The 24,874-nt window shown below is 34.0% G+C and overlaps 1 long non-coding RNA gene across 2 annotated transcripts in view; it reads right to left on the bottom strand.

Annotated features, from left to right (window-relative positions):
* LOC139076326 (uncharacterized) overlaps positions 1-24,874 on the bottom strand; it is a 174,655-nt gene that overhangs the window by 135,726 nt on the left and 14,055 nt on the right. Inside the window, exon 3 of one of the 2 annotated variants that reach the window (XR_011527785.1) lies at positions 8,099-8,232. The exons of the other annotated variant lie outside the window; for it this stretch is intronic. This is a non-coding gene — a long non-coding RNA (uncharacterized lncRNA). Of the gene's footprint in view, positions 1-8,098; positions 8,233-24,874 lie in introns of those variants that run through there. 2 annotated transcript variants of the gene reach the window in all.

Here is a 24,874-nt window from a genome sequence, read left to right as displayed (position 1 = left end):
TACCTATAGTAAAATATCTCTGAACATTTTGCTCCATTAATCAATTATGTTTAATTTTGGTAGATTTTTAATTATTTTTTCTAATAAGTTATAAACATTCAGCAATTATGGTCTATATAAATAGATTTGAAACTGCAAAGAGACAGTTACCTTGTAATCCATTATATATCCAATACGTGCCAAAATACAGAGGACACGGAAGATGCGCGTTAAATATATGCTAACTATAAATATATTTAATAATTAAATATACACTATTCTGAAGAAAACAACTAAAACATGAAAACTGACTTTCAAGTACTTTACTGAATACATCATTTGTGTGGAAGTTGCAGTATTACTGAAGATGGAGATTTTGAGAGTATTTACCGGTAATCATAATGATTGCAAAACACATTTAAAATTTTCTCAATTATTGATGTCAATGTTAACTTATCTGAAATTATGACTAATTATTGAAAAAGCTGCTAGAAAGTATATAAAGCTTTCACAATATGACCCAGGTTTGATTCACATGGAACTGATGATTAATCAACTAACAAATACAAGTATGCAAGCAACATCTGGAGACTCGTGGAAGTATTCTTTCAGCACACCAAAGCTGATAGCCTGATAGTTGACTGGAAAGGAGGCCAGTTAGAGAGATTTGGGATTAGGTCCTTGGAATTCTACAGATGTTAATGTGTGGGTCAGATTTTATCAGGTAAATATAGAATTCAGCCTGGTCCCCAATGAATAAATCAGTGTGAAAGATTTTTCTTTAGATAAATGAAGATGTTTCTTTTGTGATAAAAAAAATCGTTTATTGAAGACACACTTTTGCAGGTAATGGGACCATCTCCACTAGTCATCATGATAATTCATTGAGATAAGTACTATTATGACCCCATTTTAGAAGTAGTCACACAGCCAGAAAATGGCAGAGGTGAGATCTATAGAGGAAAAATAAGAAAAAAATTAATGGACAATTACCTAGTTAATTTTTACTTTAAAGACGTTCTTATCACTTAGCTCAGGAACAAGAAAATAATATTGCCATTTAGTTATCTGAATGAGATGTCTATATTGGTTTTATATCACTTTTATATGACAGATCTATTATTAAAGGGTATAAAATATCAATTGTTTAAATCTGGTCATATACCACGTCCCCTATGGTATCACACTTCTAGAAGGGATCTTAGAAACCACTTAGTTTAATTTACTCATTTTCTATTTGAGTGGACTGAGGCAGAGAGAGGTGACTTGCAAAGATAAAGGCAACACAAATAGTAAGCAGCAAAGCCAGGATGAAAAATCAAATGTCCTCTACATCAGATGAATGTTGCGGTTTCTAAGTCATGACATCCGCCCTATTTGGAGACACAGGATTGGCTCAGAATTATCATATGAACTGAGTCTAATAGCCATGATAATAGGGATAAGTTCCTTGGAAGACTGGTGGTACGTTTTTAATAATGGTTTTATTGAGAAATAATTCACATAACACACAATTCATGCACTTAAAGGGTACTATTGAATAGTTTTTAACATATATAGCTTTTGTATATTCACAGAGGTGCACAACCATCACCAAAATAAATTCTAGAACATTTTCGTCACCCCCCCAAGAAACCTCATCCCCATTAGCAATGACTCCCCACTCATACTCAACCTCTGCCCCCGGTTCTAGGCAATTACTAACCTACTTGCTGTCTTATATTTTCCTATTTGGAACATTTCATATAAATTGAACCATACAATATGCGGGCTTTTCTCGCTGGTTTCTGTCACTTAGCGTAATGCTTTCAAAGTTCATCTATGTTGTAGCATGCATCAGTATTTCATTCCTTCTTATTCATGAATAGTATTCCATTGTACGGATGTACCACGTTTTTGATCAGTTGTTCAGTTGATGGACATTTGGGTCACTTTCACTTTTGGGTTATTATAAATAATGCTGCTATGAACATTCACGTGCAAGTTTTTGTGTGAACATGTGTTTTCATTCCAACTGGGTATATATAAAAGTGGAATTGCTGAGTCATAAGGTAATTTTATGTTTAAACATTTGAGGAATTGTCAGACTGTTTTCCAAAGGATTGGATCATTTTACATTCCCATCTGTTGTGTGAGAGTTCCAATTTCTCCACTTCGTCTCCAACACTTGTTATTAGCTGGCTTTTTTATTATAGCCATTCTAGTATGTTTGAAGTGGTATCTTGTGGTTTTGATTTACATTTTTCTGATGGTTAATATTCTTGAGGATCTTTTTATATGTTTATTGACAGTTTGTCTCTCTTCTTTGAAGAAATGTCTATTCAGACACTTTGCCCATTTTTAAACTGGGTTATATATCATTTTATTATTGAGTTATAGGAGTTCCTTATATATTTTAGATACAAGTTCTTTATCAATATACGGTTTGCAAGTATTTTCTCCCATTCTGTGGATTGTCCTTTCACATCCATGATGGTGTCCTTTGAAAACAAGGTTGCATCTACTTTTATAAGTTGTATTTCACACACGAATCACGTGCTAGTGGAAGATGCCAAGGGAGTGAAATAGGCTGTATCCCTCTTATAGAATGCAGAGGTCATGACCAAGAATTTCATGGCATTTAAGGCTGGACACAAAACTTAGTCAGTCATTACAAAACATGCGTGTTGACCTTCAAAATTAACTTTTCATAATGCATTATGGCTAAGGTACAGAATAGTATGTCAAACCTTAGAATTTAATATATAAATCTATACACACATATATATGTACATGTATGTACACAAGTTGACCATATACTCACATAGTATGCATTAAGAATTGGCTGACACAGACAGGCAAGAAGACCAACAACACACCACAAGGTGCCCCACGCATCTCTGCTGAGATACTTTTACTAGGCATCTTCAGACCAACACAACTTTATAAGTCAAGAACCTGTTTAGTGGAACTACAAGTCCACTCATTAGCTGCTTTTCTAGGTTTAGGGAACATCCTTCCTGCCCCAGCTCTGATTTATTTGAGGGTAGGGACTTCAATACTCAATTTGAGGGAGTGGAAATTAACCAGGAGTAAATGAATGGAAAGAAAGCCTTCCCCATCTATCTTTTTAAAGTGGCTCAATTATCTCGGCTTTATTATTTTTTGTTCAATTCCAAATAGTTGTCAGATACCATCATCTTGAACTAATTGCTGCCCAATATTGGTTGATACTCAGATCAGAGAAAGATATTTAAAGAAGGTGGCATGCAGCATATGTGGTCCATTACTTTTTTCCGTAGACTCTAAAATCTGTACTTTGATTCTTCTTTTTTTCAAAGAATACACCTCTTTTTTATGCTTTATTTTGGTAAGGAAGATTGGCCCTGAGCTAACATCTGTTGCAAATCTTCCTCTTTTTTTTCTCCCTAATGCCCCAGTACATAGTTGTATATCCCTGTTGCAAGCCATTCTAGTTCCTCCATGTGGGACATCGCCACAGTGTGGCTTGATGAGCGGTGTGTAGGTCTGCACTCAGGATCTGAACCGGGCTGCCAAAGAGGAGCATGTGAACTTAACCACTCAGCCATGGGGCGGCCCCTATGCTTTGACTCTTATTAACCAAGATGAGAGTTTCCAAACTATAATATATTGGGATGAGATTTTTTTTTTTTACTGAAATGTATCTTTGATATATCATGCCCATACTGAGGGATGCTATAAGACAGGCTTAAGATGAGTGTCTGTTTTTGAAAAGACCTTTAAGTAGTGGTGGCTAGTGAACGTTTTACAACTAGCTCTCCAGGAGACAAAAAGCCCTCATTTGTAGCCTCTGCTGATTTCCATGGTGTAAATTCTTCCACAGTGGCTGATTTCAAGATACCAGTGTGACATCACTGAACTCAGGGTTGGGAAGAGATACTTATAACCAATCCCATGAAGAGCTTTGAGCTAGTATACCCAAGCTCCTGAATGCCACTACCTACAGGATAAGCATAGTTTTTATCCTGTGGATACAGTTAGATATCAGATCAAATTTTAATTCTTGTGTTTGTACTACAAAACTTACAGCCAAATGGAAAACTAATTTAAAATTACATATGTAGGTCTTCATGGTATGCTTTTCGTTGTCTTATTTCTAGGGCCATTTGTAACTCAATCTTTGTTTTTGTTTCTCCTTTTACTCTTACTTTTAGTTTGCTCCATCTTTTAAAATTCTATTTGTAAGCTGTCTCAGTTATTTTCTGGAATGAGTTATAATAGATTTAAATAAATAAATGAATAATTCTTACGCAACTTCAGGAACAGAATGGAAATTAAAGATGAGGTACTGGATAATCACTGGAATGAAAGTGAAAGAAAAGAGGTTGCGTGTCAGCCTCACTTCTACCAGGTAGGAGCTATTCACTTCTCTCTCTGTCCCTTGGAGTCCTTGCCTATGCCATTAGGTGTGTCAGGATGAGCTCTAATATCATTCAAATTACCCTTAATTTTGTAACTCCAAAAGCCTCTGATTTATTCCCAAATTCTATTGATATTCAACACAGTTTGAATAAACTATATAATTTTATGCCTATGTTCAAATGATTTTAATATTATACTCAATTTTAGCTTTTGCAGATTGCTGTTGGCTTGTTGGTGCTGACAGGCAAACTTGTGGGTGCATATTATTAGCTTTTTATAAAGTGACACTTCATCTGTAGGCAGAGTAACAAATTTTGAATTTTATGCATGAAAAGATTGATAGCTGGCACAATTATTAATTTCTGCAGGCTTCCTGTTGGTGGTATATGATTTGGAAAAGACATTTGCATTTATACTCTAATAAAAGAAGGCTCTATCCTCTCCTTTAATTTTGTAAAGCATAATACTTTAAGCATCTCCAACTTAATAGTCCTAATACCCAGGGATATGTTAGCAATTCATATAAGCAGGTGGCTATGCCATGGCAGAAAATGTCCTGAGTTTGTCAGAACTTGAGTTTGAATTCCAGCTGTGCTTTGATAACCACTTGACCTTGGAGAAGGTATGTAATATCTCCAAGCCTCAGCTTCATGCTATTTACCCTTCAGGATGATTTGAAGATCAAATGAAATAATGGGTTAAAAATCCCTAGCATAGCTACAGTTTGGCAAATGTGAACATTTATGAAAACCCTCTCACTGGTCTTCTCATACGGTCTTTAGTGCAAAGTTGCTCAGTCATACTCAAGGGTCTAGTTTAAACCAAATGGTATGGGACTTGCTTCTTCTCAAATTCCTTAAAGTGGATATATTCCTTCTTGACTTCTCTCACCAGAACAAATTTAGGTAAAATATTTTAGAAACAGGTATCCGAAGAGGAAAAAAAATCTAAACCATTGTCTTAAAAGGCAAGGCCTTTGTGCTACAAATATTCTAAATTCAAAAGACTCCTTAGTTCTGCTTTTCATTTTTATTTCTTAAATATGTGAAAATCACATTTCTAAGTATCTCACATAAGGGAAGTATACTGATCTATTAAACATTTGGGAATAATAACGTTATATTCTAATTCCATGTTATAAGGAGACATAATATAGATGTTCTTAGAAGTTAAATAAGGAGAAAAGACTAAAAGAAAATCCTTTAAAAAGTTATATGGGGGCTGCCAGTCCAGTGGCCTAGTGGGTAAATTCAGCCTGCTCTGCTTTGGCGGCCCGGGTTCACGGGTTCAGTTCCCAGGCGTGGACCTACACCACTCATCAGCCACACTGTGGCGGTGATGCACGTATAAAATAGAGGAAGATTAGCCACAGATGTTAGCTCAGGACAAATCTTCAAGCAAAAAGAGGAAGATTGGTGACAGATGTTAGCTCAGGGTGAAACTTCCTCAGCAAAAAAAATTCTATGGATCTGTACTTTCAAAATAAAGCTTACTTTATTGTGGAAGATATTGTCATTACCATATTTTTAAAATATGTTAAGGAAGGAAAGTGTCAGTGAACTTGTGAAAGAATCATTGAAATGCGTTTATATGGTACAAAATACAACTTATAAAAACACAAAAGTTATTGGATTCTTACTTTCAATTAGAAATTGTTAAATTTAAATTCCAGATAAAGAAGATAAGAATGATGTAATGTGTATCAGTTAAAAGGTCATTACAATTAAGTATGATATTGATGTCTCATGATATGACTGTTTCAAAAATACAATATACAAATGTACCATCAATGGGTACAGTGGGGAGAAAAACCCCAAAATGTCTCTGGGAAGAGGACTGTGGAACCATATTACAAAACAATAAAGCATATTTTTAAGAATATAAGTGAAATTTAGGAAGATATAAAGCTAATTGCCCCTTTATCTTATTATTTCACGTGTATAAGTATGTAAGACAGTATTAACGTGTGGATTTGATGGCTCCATATTATCTATATATCTACTTGTAGGCTCATACCTGTCATTACTAGTAGTATATATATACTTACATCCATAAAATTATTAATACAAAATACATTGTTTTGAGACTTTCAATGAATCTTATGTCTATTTCCAAATAAATATTAACAGATTTGATGTCTCATTTTCAACCTGAGTGTTTTAAGCATTCTTTAATGTGTAGAGAAAGGAGCAGAATTTCTTCCTTCTCTCCCATGTTCTTAGGTTCACTTGAGCCTCTGCCCAGATACTGGTCCATTGATACTCCAGGTTCTGATGCCTTGGTTATGACCTCATTCCTTTCAACAAAGAGTGTATACTACACTGTACCACGTTCATGCCCAAGAACACAGTCAGCAATGCGAAAACTATGCATTCCCTTGTGGACCTCTGCATTCTTTCCCCTTCAATCTTTCAGTAGAGCATAAACTGGGCACTTTCGCTCCCAGGACTATTAACTACTCTGACATTTACTTTGTTATTTTCTTCTGCAGCACCTATAACCAGTATGTGATAGTTTCCCAAGTTAGCACCTCCCTTTCTTATCTCTGAGATGATGTCTGTGAGATCTATTTGGTAAGCTATACAAATGTGAAGAGGTGTTGTTCTTAAAGGTTCATATTATTTAGTCCAAAATTGGTACTCGGCTTCATGTAAAAATGTGTTTATTATTTTATGAGCTTGTCTCAGTGCCAGCTGTCACTGAAAGAACTAGAAAAGAGGAAATAGTGGGTAGGAGACGATAGAGTGCTTTCACACTTACAACTGTTTCCGTCTGCTTTCAGAACAATCTTTCTCAAAGAGAATGTAGAGACTAGAAAATAACTGGCAAAGCTATTCGTGTAGGACCATGCTGACACCCTGATCTTGGTTTTCCAACCTCCAGAACTGGGAGAAATGAATTTCTATTATTTATAAGCTACTTGCTCTGCGGTATTTCATTATAGCAGCCCCAACGGAACAAGACAATTGCCTTAGAGATCATCTCTAGTCTTTTCCAGAATATCTCACTGGCGCTGTGAGCTAACAGTGTTCTTTTCAAGATGGCTATAATTTTGGAAGGCTGAAATGTACAGAAAAAAGACTGTCTTGGTGTTTAGCGTTTCATTATTTTGTTTGTTTTATGACAAGCAAGGACATGACATGAATTATTTTCTACCAGTGATTAATTAACTCAGTAGTTAGCTTTCAAAAATAGCAAGATATATTGATTTGACAGAACTTTCCTCTAGGCAGTACTCTAGATAGTAGGGGAATGGTGATGAATAAAACAGACCCATTTCCTTCTCTCACAGAGTTAACATTCTAGTCGGATATACAGCTATATGGGTGATTTTGGGATCTGAGATGACTTTTCCACAACATGTCATGTGCTAAATTTAAGTACTCTTCGCCTTAAGAGACATTTCAATTAAAATTCTCATTTCAATATATTGATTGATTTTAAGAGAATAATAGATTTAATGTATTTATTTAACACAGAATTTTAGTGCACAGAGGCATGTTAAAGTTTATCAGAGCAGATCCCTCATATTACATATGATGACACTAATAACCAGAAATATTAAATAGTTTGCCTAAAATCACACAGGTAATTACTCCATAGTCATATTGAATTTTTCTCTGGTCCCCGTGTACTGAGTTTGAAAGAAATACACTCCACATTCTTACACTCCTGGGACTAGAGTCGGTCATTGTATGTTGACCTTACCTATTTCAAATCACTAAATCAGTGTGGCATAGAGATCAAGAACACAGACTCTTGAGACTAATTACCTGGATTTTAAGCATGACCATTCACTTCACAGGGAGTGTGTCCTTGTCTCAGTGTCCTCAGACACTCGGGATGGAATCCTGTCCTTACTTCAGTTTCCTATTTGCAAATAGTAATAAAATGAAAATTAAATGAATTAAAGCTCTTAAAGTGTGTAGAACAGTATCTGGCACAAAACAATTTATAAACGTTAGCTATTGTTATTATTGTTATTACCTTAAAGTATAGTGATTATACTCTTTGATCATTTTTTCTCTGTTTATAGAGAAATAAACCATATTTTATAGAATTTAAGAGAGACCTGGATTCATATACAGGCCTACCTTGGATATCTTGCCAATTCAGTTCCAGACCACTGCAATAAAACATGTATCGCAATAAAGCCAGTCATACAAATTTTTGGTTTCTGAGTGTATAAAATTTGTGTATACACTATATTGTAGTCCAGTAAGTGTGCAGTCGCATTGCGTATTAAAAAAAGTACATATCTTAATTTAAAAAAATCTTTATTGCTTAAAAATGCTGACTATCATTGAAACCTTCAGCTAGTTGTAATCTTTTTGCTGGTGGAGGGTCTTCATGATGTTGATGGCTACTGACTTATCACGGTGGTGGTTGCTGAAGGTTGGGGTGGCTATGGCAGTTTATAAAAATAAGACAACAATGAAGATCGCCACATCGATTGACTCTTCCTTTCGCCAACAATTTCTCTGTAGCACGTGATGCTGCTTGATAGCATTTGAACCACAGTACAACTTCTTTCAAAATAGGAGCCAATCCTCTCAAACCCTGCTTTATGTAATAAAGTTTATGTAATATTCTAAATATTCTAAATATTCTAAATAAAGTTTATGTAATATTCTAAATCCTTTGTTGTCATTTTAATAATATTTACAGCATCTTAACCAGGAGTAGATTCTATCTCAAGAAAAACTTCCTTTGCTCATCCACAAGAAGCAACTCCTCATTCATTAAAGTTTTATCACGAAATTGGAGCAATTCAGTCCCATCTTCAGGCTCCAGTTCTAATTCTAGTTCTCTTGCTATTTCCACATGTGCAGCTCCTTCTTTCACTGAAGTCTTGAACCCCTCAAAGTCATCCATGAGGATTGGAATCAGTTTCTTCCAGACTCCTGTTAATGTTGATATTTTGACCTCTCCTCATGCATCATGAATGTTCTTAATGGTAAATCCTTTCCAGAAGGTTTTCTATTTGCTTTTCCTAGATCCATCAGAGGAATCATCACGTGGCTGTTATAGCCTTAAGAAATGTATTTCTTAAATACTAAGATTTGGACATCAAAATGACTCCTTGATCCATGGGCTACAGAATGAGTGTTGTGTTAGCAGGTATGAAAACAACATTAATCTCGTACATCTCCATTAGAACTCTTGGGTGACCTAGTGCATTGTCAATGAGCAGTAATATTTTGAAAGGAATCTTTTTTTCTGAGTAGTATGTCTCAACAGTGTGTTTAAAATATTCAGCAAGCCATATTGTAAACAGATGTGCTGTCGCTCAGCTTTGTTGTTCCATGTATAGAGCACAGGCAGAGAAGATTTAGCACAATGTTTAAGGGCCCTAGGATTTTCAGAATTGTAAATAAGCATTGGCTTCAACTTAAAGATACCAACTTCATTAGCCTCTAACAAGAGAGTCAGACTGTCCTTTGAAGCTTTGAAGTCAGGCATTGACGTCTCCTCTCTAGTTATGAAAGTCCTAGACGGCATCTTCTTCCCATACAAGGCTATTCCATCTACATTGAAAATCTGTAATTTAGTGTAGCCACCTTCATTCATTGTATTAGCTAGATCTTCTGGAGAACTTGCTGCAGCTTCCACATCAGCACGTGCTGCTTCACTTTGCACCTTTATGTTACGGAGATGGCTTCTTTCCCTAAACCTCATGAACCATCCTCTGCTAGCTGCGAACTTTTCTTCTGAAGCCTCCTCATCCCTCATAGATGAGAACTGAAGAGAGTTAGGGCCATCCTCTGGATTAGGCTTTGGCTTAAGGGAATGTTGTGGCTGGGTTGATCTTCTGCCAAGACAACTGAAACTTTCTCCACATTAGCAATAAGGCTGGTTCGCTTTCTTATCATTCATGTGTTCAGTGGAGTAGCACTTTTAATTTCCTTCAAGAACTTTTCTTTGCATTCACAACTCGGCCAACTGTTTGGCACAGGAGTCCTAGCTTTCTGCCTGTCTCAGCTTCTCACATGCCTTCCTCACTAAGCTTCATCATTTTTAGCTTTTGATTTAAAGTAAGAGACGCGCAACTGTTCCTTTCACTTGAACACTTAGAGGCCATTGTAGGGTTAATAACTGGCCTTAGTTCAATATTGTTGTGTCTGAGGGAATAGGGAGGCCCTCAGGGAGGAAGAGAGACAGGGGAATGGCTGTTCGGTGGAGCAGTCAGAACGCACACATTTATTGATTAACTTCGCAGTCTTACCTGGGCACAGTTTGTGGCTCCCCAAAACAAGTACAGTAGTGACATCAAGGATGACTGATCACAGGTCACCATAACAAATATAAGAATAATGAAAAAGTTTGAAATATTGCGAGAATTACCAAAATGTGACACACAGACTCAAAATGAACAAATTGTGTTGGAAAAATGGTGCCAACAGAGTTACTCAACACAGAGTTGCCAGAAACCTTCAAATGTAAAAACCAGAGTGTCTATGAAGCACAATAAAGCAAAGCACAATAAAATGAGGTATGCCTGTATTCTATCATCATATTCAGTTTGATGTTCTGAATATGTGGTACTAAAATGCATTCGCATAGAATACACCTGGGGCTCTTATTTCTTATTATTGGGTAAATATTAGTAGGATTCATCAAGCAAGAGAAAACACACTGGAGATGGGGAGAGGTTACACAAGATAAGGTGGTTTAAGACATTTATTTGGAGCCACCTGTGCCATTGTAGACTGTCTTAATAGTGGTATGTAGGTCTTGAACTTAGGAGAATAAGACATTAAGATACAAGAATAGAAATACATATTTTTGAATCTAAGCTCCACTCTTTACCAACTTAGTCCTGGGGCACAGCTACTAATTTCTGAATTTCAGATTTTTAATTTGCTAAAAATAAATGAAAGTAAAAATACCAAACTAAATCGCAAATAATGAAGTATTGTGTGTAAAATTAGCTAGCACTGCACCATAGATTTGAATTTACCCTTTATCTGTCTTGTTTTTCCTTCCCATACTTTCTCTTCCCTTCTTATATGGTATAGTGGGAACATCATGGGTGTTGGAGACAGAAAGACCTTGGTTTGAATCCTCATTCTATCACTCTCATTACTGTGATCTTGAACACATTACTGAGTCTTCACGAAATTTAGTTTTATCATCATCTATATAATAGGCATGTACCTATGCACTGATTTTGTCAGGATTAAGTGAAGATTTAGAAATTATTTATTATTATTATTTGGGTAATATTCCAGGAATATAGAAGATGTTTGCAATGTTATTTTCATTATCATTTCTCTTTTCTTTGTATCATTTCTGTTTTCTATCTATACTTTCTCCTTCTTTCTTTTATTTTTTGTTTTTTGGGGAAGATTAGCCCTGAGCTAACTACTGCCAGTCCTCCTCTTTTTGCTGAGGAAGCCTGGCCCTGAGCTAACATCCATGCCCATCTTCCTCTACTTTATGCGTGGGACGCCTACCACAGCATGGCTTGCCAAGCGGTGCCATGTTCGCACCCGGGATCTGAACATGGAACCCTGGGCCACTGAAAAGCGGAACATGCACACTTAACCGCTGCGCCACGGGGCCGGCCCCTCCTTATTTCTTTTTAATTACCCTGAGAAAATCTAGAGTAAATACATTGGAAAATTCTTCATAAGATCTTGATTTTAGCGTTCTTTTATTCTATACTTTATTTTAGGTTTTCTATTATTGGTCACAGCAAACTTAAATGATGTCTAAATGCAGCTTTCTATTAATAAATGAAAGCAACATAAAATTTTATGCATGACTTACTTGGTTGACATACTTTCTCATTTGTTGAAATAAAAGAAAAATATACCCTTCAGAGAGATTAAAATCTTGCTTAGAGTGTTATCCAAGGGTTTCTTTTAATCCTTTCTTTAACTTCAAGTTTTGAACACCACAAGATGTATTTTTAAAAGGAGTCAATGCAGAATAATTATTTTAATAATGATGAATTTTCTAAGATTCAAACAATCAGAATAATTAGTCTTTATTTTCATTCAACAACTTGCTCATTCTATTAAGTTAGCCGTTTTTTTCTTAATCATAAAGCATAAATAATATCTGCCCTTGTTAGCCTCTTAGGATTACTGAGATGATGAAATAATTGATATATAATTTTAAAATTCATAAATAAGGTATTGTTAATAATACCTTAAAGAAATATTAATATAGATGTAATTAACATATCAAAAGATAAAAAATTATTCTGTTGTATAGTTGACAAAAACCTGCTGTTAGTAAATAATTTGTATAATTCAGCAGAGGTTTCTATACTATTTTTTAACTTCAAAAGTAAAATTTTCAGGGAAGGTACCATTTAGATGAGATTTAGAGTGTTAAGCATACGGTTGGAAGAAGAAATGTGAATGCTGCTAAAAAATAAAGTTTTTGGCAGTTCATTTTCAAAGGAAACACGTAAAACTCTAAAGTGTCTACCAGTTGTATGGTACTAAAATAAACCTATCTTTGTTTTTCAAAGTTTTATCAATAACCATGCAGCTGTGAACTGCACATGCTGAATTAAATCAACATGTTGGAAGAAAAGGAGTTGATGATGGCACTAATCACTGAGTATTTAAATGATGTAAGAACTGAGAAGAAGGAAAAAAGGAGACAGGAAAAAATAAATCATAAAGGGCAGACAATTAGTAACTGGGGCAAGCCAGTGGCTATAATGAACACATTCTGTAAAATAGCATGAAAAATGATGCTTAAAATATTGTGCCTACAATTAATTATTGCTGCTTGTCTTCCTACCCAGAGGATCATATACTGAATTTGTAACTTTATTATTCCAAACTAATTGGCTTTGTACATATTTCTGACAAATTCCTTTAAAGTCTTCATGAAGTCCCAGTAGTAGATATGATCAAGTGATATAAAGTGACCGGCATATACTGCGGGATGATTTTAAATGTAATTACTAAAATAGCAAGTGTTTTCAATAATACTCTGTTATTTAAATCCTAAGTTAAATACTTATCAAAAACAGTAAAAAACTGAAAACAAATTACCTATATTATTCAACTCAGGAGGCCAGAGAAGAGATTTAAAAGAAGCTAAGGAATTTGAGAAGAAAAAGAAATTAATTTTATAAATAGTTATAAAATAGAGGAGACACGAAGGAAGGCAGTGATTAAATGGTAGAATAGAGTGAAACTTTATTGATAATCACATTAAATGTTAATGGAGTAAACACAACAACTAAAAAGTAGAGACTGACAGAGTGAATTAAAAAAAAGACATCAATGTGGTTTCTAAACAAATGGGTTTTAAATATAAATGAGCATAGAGGTTGAAGGTAAGTTGATGGAAGTGTGTATCATACAAACAGGATAATAAAGCTTGTCTGAATAAGGGTTGTCTATATTAATATTAGATAAATAGACTCCAAGACAGAGTATATTGTGATTGAAAATCAGGAACAGTTCATAATGATAAAAAGAGTTTTTTCATCAGGAAGACATAAAACTGTAAAGTGTATGTGCCTAAAGAAATAACTTCAAAACACATTAAGGAAAAAAATTACAGAATTAAAGGGATTTAATTTAGCCCATTTTACAATCACAGCTGGAGATTTTACCACCCCATTCTCGGCAGTTGAAAGAAAAATAGACAAAATAATCACTAAGACAGAAATGATCTAAACAAGACTACTAACCACCTTGCCCCAACTGATACTAAAGGACAACACACCCTAGAACTACAGGGTATTTTCTTTCCAAGAGCACATAATGTATTCACAAAGAAAGCCCATAGACTGAGCCATAAAACACATATCCATAAATTTAAAACATTGAAATCATACAGATTATATTCTCTGACTAGTATGAAATGAATAATAATTTTATGATATCTAGGAAAATATCAGATATTTAGAAATTAAACAACACACTTCTAAATAATCTATAAAGCAATAACAAAACCACAAAATAAACTAGAAAATATTTGAATTAAATGACATTGAAAATGCAATTTCAAAATTTTCAAGATACAGGAAAAGCAGTGCTTTGACATACATGTGTGGCTTTAAATGCAGATGTGCAAAGCAAATGCTGAGTACATAGGAAAAAGGAAATAAAGATAAGAGTAAGAATCAATGGATGGGGAATAATAGAGGTATTAATAATATATAAATAATAGAGAAAATTAACGAAATCAAAAATGGCTCCATGGAAGAACAATCAAATTGATAAACTCTTAGATAGGCAAATTAGAAATTACTAATTTCAGAGATGAAAGCTGAGAATTGTGGTAGATGCTACAACAATAAAAGGACAATAAAAATTTTATGATGAATTGTTGGCTAATGTTTGACAAGTTAAATGAGATGAGAAAAAAAATCCTCAAAAAATACGCTATACCTAAACAGATTCAAAATTAAAGAGAAAATGAAAAATCACTATATATCTTAGAGAAATAGAACGTGTTATAAGAATTCGGTCAACGAAGCTGACCTCAGGCTCAGATGGCTTCAAAGATGACTTCTACCAACTATTTAAGCAGAAATGCCAACATCACACAAATTCTTCCAAAAAAGCATAAGAGGATGGAACAATTCCAAACTCATTTCATGAGACCAACATAACTCTAACACCAAAGAAAACATTTACACAAAATAACAAAATGAACACAAAACACAAAGAGAGAGTAAAAATAAATAAAAATGTAAACATCTCTCATAAATATAAATGCAAAATTATTTAAAAGAATATTAACAAGTAAAATCCAGCAATATTTAAAAAGCTTACTAGACGCCAAAAAAGAAGTTTTTATCCCAGTAACGCAAGATTGGTATAACATTTGAAAATCAATCTTATATTTTACCATAAAAAGAAGAATAAGGGACAAAAAAACCTGTGATCATTTCAATAGATGCTGTAAAAACATACAACAAAATTCAGCAATTAAAAAATTCTTAACTAAATAGAATATTTCTTAAAGTATTAAAATAATACTGAATAATATTGAAATGTTGAACACTTTCTTCCAAAGACCAGGAAAAAGGAAAGGCTGCCCACTTCCACTACTTCTATCCTACAAGGTACTAGAGCTCTTCTCTGATGCAACAAGAAAAGAAAAAGAAATAAAAAAAGAATAAAGATAGAAAAGGAGGAGGTAAAACTGTTTATATTTGCAGATGACATGATTATTTACATAGAAAGTCCTGAAGAATCTACAAAGCAATTACTAGCACTAATGAATACATCTAGCAAGTTTGAAAGAGAACAGGTTAATAAATATCAGCCATAAGTAAACGTAAAAAGAAGTGAAGAGAAAACACCACTTAAAATAGCATCCATAAACATAAAGTGCATTTGAATAAACTTAATAATAGATACGCAATGCTTCTGCATAAAGGTGTACAAAATATTGCTGACCTAATCGAAGGCAAACTAAACAATTAGACTTATGTATGGAAGATTCATTATCGTTAAAATGTCAATTTTACCCAAATAGACTTAGAAAATAGACTTATAAATTCAATGCCATCCAAATCAAAACACCAGAAAACTTTGTCTGTAGAAATTGACAAGTTAATTCTAAAATTTATATGAAATTACAAAATAAAGATTAACCAACGTTATCTTGAAAAACAACGTAGAAAGATTTACATTACCTGACTTCAAGAATTACTACAAAGTTACAAGATTGTGTGGTACTGGCTCATGTATTGACAAAAAGATCAATGTAAGTAAATAGAGAGCTCAAAGATACACTCGCATTTGTACAGACATTTGACTTGTAAAAAGGGTGTCACATTAGTAAAATAGAGGAATAAAATTTTTTCAATAAATTTTTCCAGAGAAACTGTATATTCATATGGAAAAATAAAGGGAGAGAAATTTGACTCCTATCTTACATGATGCAGAAAAAAATGATTAAATACGGGTCATAGACTTAAAGGCAAAATCTACAAGCATAGAAATTTTAGAGGAAAACATAAGCAACTATCCACATGACTTGGAATGCACAAGCTTTTGTTTTGTTTTTGTGTTTTTGGCTAGTTCACAAAAAGCAATAACTATACTTACATGAAAATCTTAGAAAATCTGTTTATCAAAAGCATCAATTAGAAAATAAATGTGTAATCCATAGACCAGACAGAAATATTCACCAAAAATTATGAACAAGGTCTGGTATCTAAGCATTTACAAAGAACTCTTACAACTCAATAATAAAAGGACAAATTAGCCAATGGGGAATAAATGGGCAAAAGACTCAAACAGAAACTTAAAATAAAAAGAGATATGACTTGACATAAGGCATATGAAAAATGCTCAATGTCATTATTAATAGGGAAATGCAAGAAATGTAAGCTACAATCACAGTAGATACCACATAATATTTCATACCATATATATATAAATTACTTCAAAGAGATAAAGGCCCAAACTGTAAAATTTCCAAAAGAAAACATAGGGGAAAATCAGATGACTCCGGACTTGTTAAAGAAATTTTAAATAGAGCACAAAAAATGAAATACTACAAAATAAAAATAAAATAAGTCAATAAATTGGACTTCATCAAAATTAACATTTTGGCTTTCAAAAACTCTACTGTGAAACTGAAAAGGCAAGCCACTGTCTGGGAGTAAGTACTTTCAACATCTGCATCTGACAATGCACTTGTATTTAGAATATATAAAGAACTCTCACAATTCAATAAAAAAGATGTCAAACAACCTATCAACAAAAAGATATAAACTATTCCCCCATTTAAAACAAAATATTAGGGAATTTAATGCAAAATAGGCAGAGATTTAAAAATGAATAAACAATCAAAAACTCCAAAAGCCTTTTCATTATCTTACTTTTGGTTGATGGATGCAACACTCTTTCAAAATTCTCAGTGGCTCCTCTTATTATTTTCATCTAATCAATGAATTCTCTCAGTTTCATTCAAAATAACTTGTTCGTCTTGGTCATTTCTGCACATCGCTTCTACTCATCAGGTATTTTCAAAAGATCGCTGATAGATTTTGACGGTACTTGAAGATGTGAGTTGATAGGCAAAGCTAAACTGTGGAGAGTCCTCTGCAGTTTTACAATATCTTGCTAAAAGCCCCTTCTCTGCATTGCTGCCTGGCTGTAGGCTCAGTGTACACTGCGCCATCGTGTGACCAGACATGCTTTCCTGTGCGGTGGATGGTGACAAGTGGGCAGACTGCCTGCAGTCAGACACCATGGCCACAATGCAAAGAACTTGAATACAGGCGTGGACACTTTATGCATTTCACACACAAAAACACACTCCAGAAAAAGAGAAGAAATAGTGTATATTTGGAAAATGTCATAAAAAATCAAAGAACAAAGTAATTCCCTTTCCTCTTTATAGATGAACATCATTTTCCCAGTAACCTTTCCTCAGGGCCATTCCTGCTTTCATGTCTGTATTCTACTCAGCCTGCCCTCTCCTGCGGTGTCAGTAAGCCCTTCACCATCCATCCTGGAGATACAGCTTCTGCAGCATTGACTAATAAGGGCCTAATATCATTTAATAAACAGAGGGTAAGCTTGACTCAAATGAAGCTTTTATTACTTCTGTAGTACATTTAATAAAAAGGTTACTTAATTTAAAAATAATTAAATTTATTTTAAATAAATAAGACAATAAGAGGGAAAACAGACAGAGTCATAGCATAGCAAGTACAACTTTTAATGTAATTGACTGAGAGAATGGGACTCCTTCCTGGGAACTGGGAGAACAGCGGTGTCTCAAAAGAGGATTAGGTGCCACCTGACATGGCCCACTTCATCCCAACCCTTTTGACTAGAAATGTGCCAATTTTCTCTCCATCTATTCAAATTTTCACAGTTCCTCAAGAGCTAACAGTCTAAGCTGTTGTTGACTGTATGTTTACCTAATCCTCACATTTTACCTATGTAGGTCTTATCTGCTCAATTAGGTTAAATTTGAAGACTGAGATTTTGTATTACATAGAGAATACATATGCACACAGAATACACATACACGGAGAATGGTTCTAGCCCTAAAACAAGTAAAAGTTTTTTTTTAATTAATGACTCTAAAAGTAGGTTGTATCTGTATCAAGGAATCAATTTTAATATTCTCAAGTGATCTCTTATAAGCTTACACTTTTTATACTCACACAATGATTTTATTTCTTTATGGTCTTTGCTTTTTAAATGACCTGCTGATCATGAAAGCTTATATTGCCTTTGTGAAGTAACACCATATTTTTCTGGTTAATTGTCCATTGTCATCTTTGATGCGTCATTCAACATTAAATGCATTCTAATAGTTATTACACCTTGATAATATATACATTTCCATTTCAAAATAAAATGAATTAAAAGCAAAATGTTTCTAACACATGGAATCATCTAGTGATAAAAACAAAATGTCTTTTAGGCAGAAGAGTATTGTATAAATGATTTCCTTTCAAATTCTTGAGTGGAAGGCACCATATATACTATCAGATTTTTTTATAACAGGATTGTATAGGGAGCTCCTGGCATCCCTTTGAAAGCAGACTTTCCATAGTCTAGGACAGAAGAATTTTGCTAAATTATGCTAACACAACTCAAAATTTAGGTTTGTAGACAAAGCACAATTTACTGTATATTTGCTAAATCTAGAGAAAGTGGATGAGTTATACATAAGAACTTTTAACAGTTAGTGTGTATCTAAAGCCTGGACGGTATTAGACCAATGTGGTAGGAGATTTCTCCAATAAATACTAATTTGAATAAGGTAATACTGAGAATATGTCTTAAACTGCCAAAATGCAGAGTCATCAGGACAGTAGAATACACAGATGTACCAAATGAAAATTCTCCCCATGGTAAAAATGTTTTGAGTCATATATTCATTTAGGAGCCTATATTCAAATATATATATATATATATGTATACATTGAAATTCCTCTTTCAGCATCATCTTTTCGAAAATAAGATAGAGTATGTTATTCAAATATAGGTTTGAATCTGTTCTGTCACTTACTATCTGTGTGATCCTGAACAATTTACTTAATCTCTCTGATCCTCAGTTTCCATGCATATAAAATCTTGATAATGAGTTCTCAATGTTTTGGGAAGAATTAACATATTTTTTTTTGCTCAAAGTTAAAGATTAGTTAAAGAGAGAGAATTTGTTGAAACTTGGAATTTGGCTACACAATTGAACCCTTAGAAACTGACAGAGTGTAAAAAAAAAGGAAAAAGTACATAAGAAAGTGTAAACAGCATCCACAGTGAGACTCATGACCTTCTTTGGGACTTACGTCTAAGATCTCTGTGGAATGAATTTGGCCCAACAGTTCTCTTATGATGATAACAGTTCCCTTATGTATAATTCATGCTCCATAATAAATCCCACGCTGGAAAATCAGCCCCAAAGCTTCTTCAGGGAAACAAAAACCATTCTAACTCAAAAAATACAGGATACACTAAACAGAAATAGTATTTTCAATGCTATTTATATCTTTTAAATTATAATTAATTGAAGTAAAACTTTAATACTGTAATTCTAAAGTCATATATGGCTTTTGATATTGATAAATAATTGTCAGGCACTGTACAGCAAATTTAAATTAAATTTAAAAGTAATAGATATTTGGCCAATTACCTAATTCATTAATAAGGAAATATTCACATGTGAAGAAAATGATATTTTATAGAAAATATAAATAGCAGGAAGTATAATAGGCCAAAGCATATGTAGTAACCACTCATCTTTAAAAATAGAATATTATTAACAGTTTTAAGGACCCAACTTTGTTACTTCTTAATTGCATTCCATTTCTCTACCCCTGTGGCTCTCTCATCAATATTAACTGCTTCTCTGATTTTTCTGTTTATATTTTCCTCACTTTTACTATAATTTTACCACAGATGTATGTATACCAAAGCAATATATTATTAAATTATATAAATATATACATGCATGCAAATTTCCTATGTAAATGGTATAATGCTGTTTACACTTAGTGTATTGTTCCGCCACTCGCTTTGTGCGCCTAATTTATGTTTGGGAATTCCATGCTTATTTATCCCTCTACCTCTCATTTATCTACTCTTCAATAAGAGTAGCACTGACTCAATGTGTCAAAGTGCGAAGTCCAAACAGGTGGACTATTTTCCATTTTTGTCTTAAAATCAGTATAGCAGTGATATTCTTGCAGATGCCTCCTGATGCCCATTTATGTGAGACTCTCTTTGGTACTTTCCTGAGACTGAAAATGCTTGGTCACAAGCGTGCATATCTTTCAAATTACCTGGATAGTGTCATACTGTCTTCAAAGTGTTTATACTAATATACTTTCAAAATGCTATACGCAAAATCCCATCGCTGCATGTTCTCACCAACAGTTGGTACTTCCCACATACTCTACTGTTTGTTTGATATAAAATTATATTTCATTTAATTAGAATTTCCCAGATTACTAACGAGGATGGGCATTTTTCATGTATTAATTGACCACTCGTCTCTTTTCTTCCATAAAATGGCTGTTCATATCTTTTTCTTTTAAGATTGGCACCTGATCTAACATCTGTTGCCAATCTTCTTTTCTTTTCCTTCTTCTTCTCTCTAAAGCCCCCCAGTACATAGTTGTATATTCTGGTTGTGGGTCCTTCTGGTTGTGCTGTGTGGGACACCACCTCAGCATGGCTTGATGAGCGGTACTAGATCCGCGCCCAGGATCCAAACCAGCAAAACCTTGGGCCACTGAAGTGAAGCACACAAACTTAACCACCTGGCCATGGGGCCAGCCTATTTTCATATCTTTTGCACATTGAATTTACGTTTTAAATCTGCCTTGATTTTTCTATGACTTTTTTTTCTTTCTTCTGTTTTCTGTTGAGTTTGGACATATTCTTATTCCAGTGTCATTTTTTTTCCTCTTGTTTTATTTATCTCACTGATTATCGAAATACAGTTTTGTCTAGTATAAAGTTCTAGGTTAGCAGTTCTATTTCCTAGTGTTTTGAATGCATTATTCCAAGATATGTTAGTTTTCTTTGTGATTCCTTTGTATGTGATCTTTCCTTTCTTTCTTGCTGAATTTAATACTTTCTCTAGTTCTCGGCACTCTCACTGCAATAGGACTAGATGTGGTTTTACTTTATTTTTATTATTTTGCTGAGGAAGAATTGCCCTGAGCTAACATCCACTGCCAATCTTCCTCTTTTTGTATGTAAGCCATTGCCACAGCATGACCACTGACAGACAAGTGGTATAGGTCTGTGCCCAGGAACTGAACCCAGGGTCGCTGAAGTGGAGTGTGCTGAACTTAACCACTAGGTCACTGGGACTGGACCATTATTTTATTTATTATTATTAAAATTCACTGGGCTATTTGAACTCAAGCTTTTGAGTCTTTCTTTTTTTTTCTGGAATATTCTCAGATATTATATCCTCAAACTATCACTTCCCTTTCTGGAACACTGTTTAAAATAATATTAAATTTTCTCATTTTATTCTACATATATCTTAAACTCTCCTTCATATTTTCCATCTCTTCTTATATCTGTATACTGCATGAGATGTAATTTCATAGGTATATCTTGTGGTTCAATAATTTTTAATCTATCACAAAATCTGCTATATTACTCCCAATTGCTCTTTATTTCAATTATTATTTTTTTTATTCCTAGAAGCTCCTTGGTCCATTTTAAAAATCTTTCTGGATATTTTTGATAGTCTTTTAATCCATGATTCTTTGTTTCAAGTTCATCTTTAATTTTTAATAATTTTGTACATAATTAACCATTTATGTTTTATTTCTGATAAGTCCTTTTAAATCCTTGAATCTTTTTCTTATATTCACTCATATTGACTGACTTCTTTGTCTGTTTTTTTAATTCTTTATTTTGAGTTAATTTTACCTGAACATTAGCTTGAAGGTGTTTATTGAAGAGGGTTGCATTTAGAAACTTTGAACCGACCTCTGTGTGTGTCAAGGTATACATTGTCTTCACTAGAGATCTTCCAACTGTATGTACACTACAGATGTAAACTCTAGACCTAAGTGAGAGAGGCCTTCACTACAAAACCCACGGGAGACCATTTTAAATTCGGAGCTAAGACACAGGCAGTTATTCTTTGGGTCCCTTTGCTCACAGTCATATTTGAATTCCTTCACTCCCAGTCTTTCTCTGAGACAGTGGTCTTCACTGTCTAATTTATCAAGTTATTTGCAAGAGACAACCCCTCCTCCTTCTGCAAAAAAGAAAAGTTTTAGTTTTTCCTAACACTGATTCAACTAGCTATTTCTTTTTTTGTTTGATCGTTTCTTGGGGATTGTCTTTAATATTCTGTGAGCTTAGCAAGACATTTAAAATCACATTTGCTATAATTTACCCAGAATCAGGATATTTTTAAGTAGGATATCCAGTCCAGAGTACTTCTAAAAGCAGAAGTCAATTAAGTAAAATTGGCATCATTTGAGATTTTTGATAATATACCATAATTTGGCAATGAATTGTAACTGTTTGACATGCTTTCTGTTCTAAGGATTTCTAAAGAAAAGCAACTGTTGATATAAATAGTGGAGTCTTCTCTTTAAAATCAGCTTTTATATGAAAATGACATTATTCATCTCATCTAACATTCAACGAGGTAAGACTTTCTATCCTGGTACCATTCAAAAGCACATCTCTGACATTTAGTAGAAAACACTTAGTCATTTGTTTTACAAGGAGACCTTGGATTTATCCATGAAATCGAAAGGAATGTGAAAAGTAAGGCAGAAATATACTTCGGGTAAGACAGACTGAGAGAGAAATGATTTCATTTCAAACATTCCCACCAAGTGGGGCTCAAGCAAAGCTCTGTGGGAGGCACACATTTACCAAAGGAGGATGGGCAGGAGGAAAGAGGAGAATTCTCCCTGTAAGTGTAACTGACTGAAAATTAACTTAAAGATGAAGATTAGAAACTACAGCTGGGAAAAACAAAAAGAACCAATTTTAGATATCTTCTAAAATATATCCCAGCTTCAATTTGAGTAGAAATGTATTCAAGTTAAAGGAAAATAATCCACTTCTATTTGAAGCTTCTTCAGTTTTGGAACGTATGTGATGTCATTCATAAACAGACGCATCATGAGCATGCATCCCACTTTTAAAATTTAAACTGTTGCTTCTCCAATTCTCTTATCAATATTTTCTAAGAAAAAAGACACACCTTATACTACGTATAATTTATAGATATTTTTCTCTTGTCATAGGGATAAACCTGAATGACAGTTTTCACTAACGTTAACTTTTTCATTGTTTTTCTGTGAAATTGCTTTTGATGGGGGATTACTCTGAAGAGCGAATTAATAATAGATTAACACTTATTGCAGTCTTATTGATTATAAAGAAAACATAGTTGAATTTCTTCATTTTATAAACTAAGTATTGACAACTAGAGCACTTGATTAGCACAATTGATTTCAGTGGCAAAACCTTAGCAAAATGTCACACTCTAGCTACTTTGCCTGCTGACAGTGATACGTTTTACGGCAATTTGTGCTGAGAATTGGTGTTTCCTCATAGACATTTCTTGCTGCATGATCTTTTGCTCATTTCCAGCTGTGACACTAGGCTATTAAACTGCAGGTTTGATTATTTTCAGAGCTACTGACATATACCATTAAGGAAATTGGAGGTATGGTGGTAAATATCACTGACAAGACCACAATGTTCATAGATCGACTATGTGGACATACCCAATAATAAGAGATCCTGTTAGATTAGATTTTAGAGAAGCTTCATTATATGCCTGAACTTAAAAATCCCTGAAGAAAATCAAATAAGTATGTTTAATTATTTTAAAACTAAAAGGAAAGTTTTCAAGATTTTTCCCCCAAAGATCTGCCTTTTCACAGTCTAAGCAGATTTTAAGTGTCATTTTGATATTTGGGGCAGGGAAGGCATTTCTTTGTTTTTTTAAAAATTTTTATTGAGCTAATGATAGGTTACAATCTTGTGAAATTTCAGTTGTACATTATTGTTTGTCAGTCATGTTGTAGGTGCACCCCTGCACCCTTTGTGCCCACCCCCCACCCCACCTTTCCCCTGGTAGCCACTAATCTGTTCCCTTTGTCTGCATTTTTAAATTCCTCATATGAGTAGAGTCATACAGAGATTGTCCTTCTCTATCTAGCTTATTTCACGTAACATAATAAGGAAGGTATTTCTGAAGAGAGCCATTAAAACAGAGATTTGGATGAAGTGATGAAGTAGGACAGGTAAAATCTTGAGGAAAGGCATTTCTTGTGAGGGTAACAGAAATTGCAAGTGCAGCTTGTTCAAGGTAATAAGTGGGATTAGAGGGCAGAAGATGAGTTCAGAGATGTTAGCCATGATATTGAGTATGAAATTGATTCTAAGTGTGGTTTAGAAAAAGAATACAGAATTGCTAACTGGAATATTCTTTCATAATTTTTTTTATAACAATGTTAGTGTTTTTTAAGGCAAAGAACAAAAGTGAACATGTAAATTAAAAGTTCTACCTCCCGAGGTGAAGAGATATTGGGCAAATTTGATCTTGT

This window comes from Equus przewalskii, chromosome 16 (genome assembly GCF_037783145.1).
Source record: "Equus przewalskii isolate Varuska chromosome 16, EquPr2, whole genome shotgun sequence".
Lineage (NCBI taxonomy): Eukaryota > Metazoa > Chordata > Mammalia > Perissodactyla > Equidae > Equus > Equus przewalskii.
Note: the sequence above shows the minus strand (reverse complement) of the source record. Positions and strands in the feature narration are given on the sequence as shown.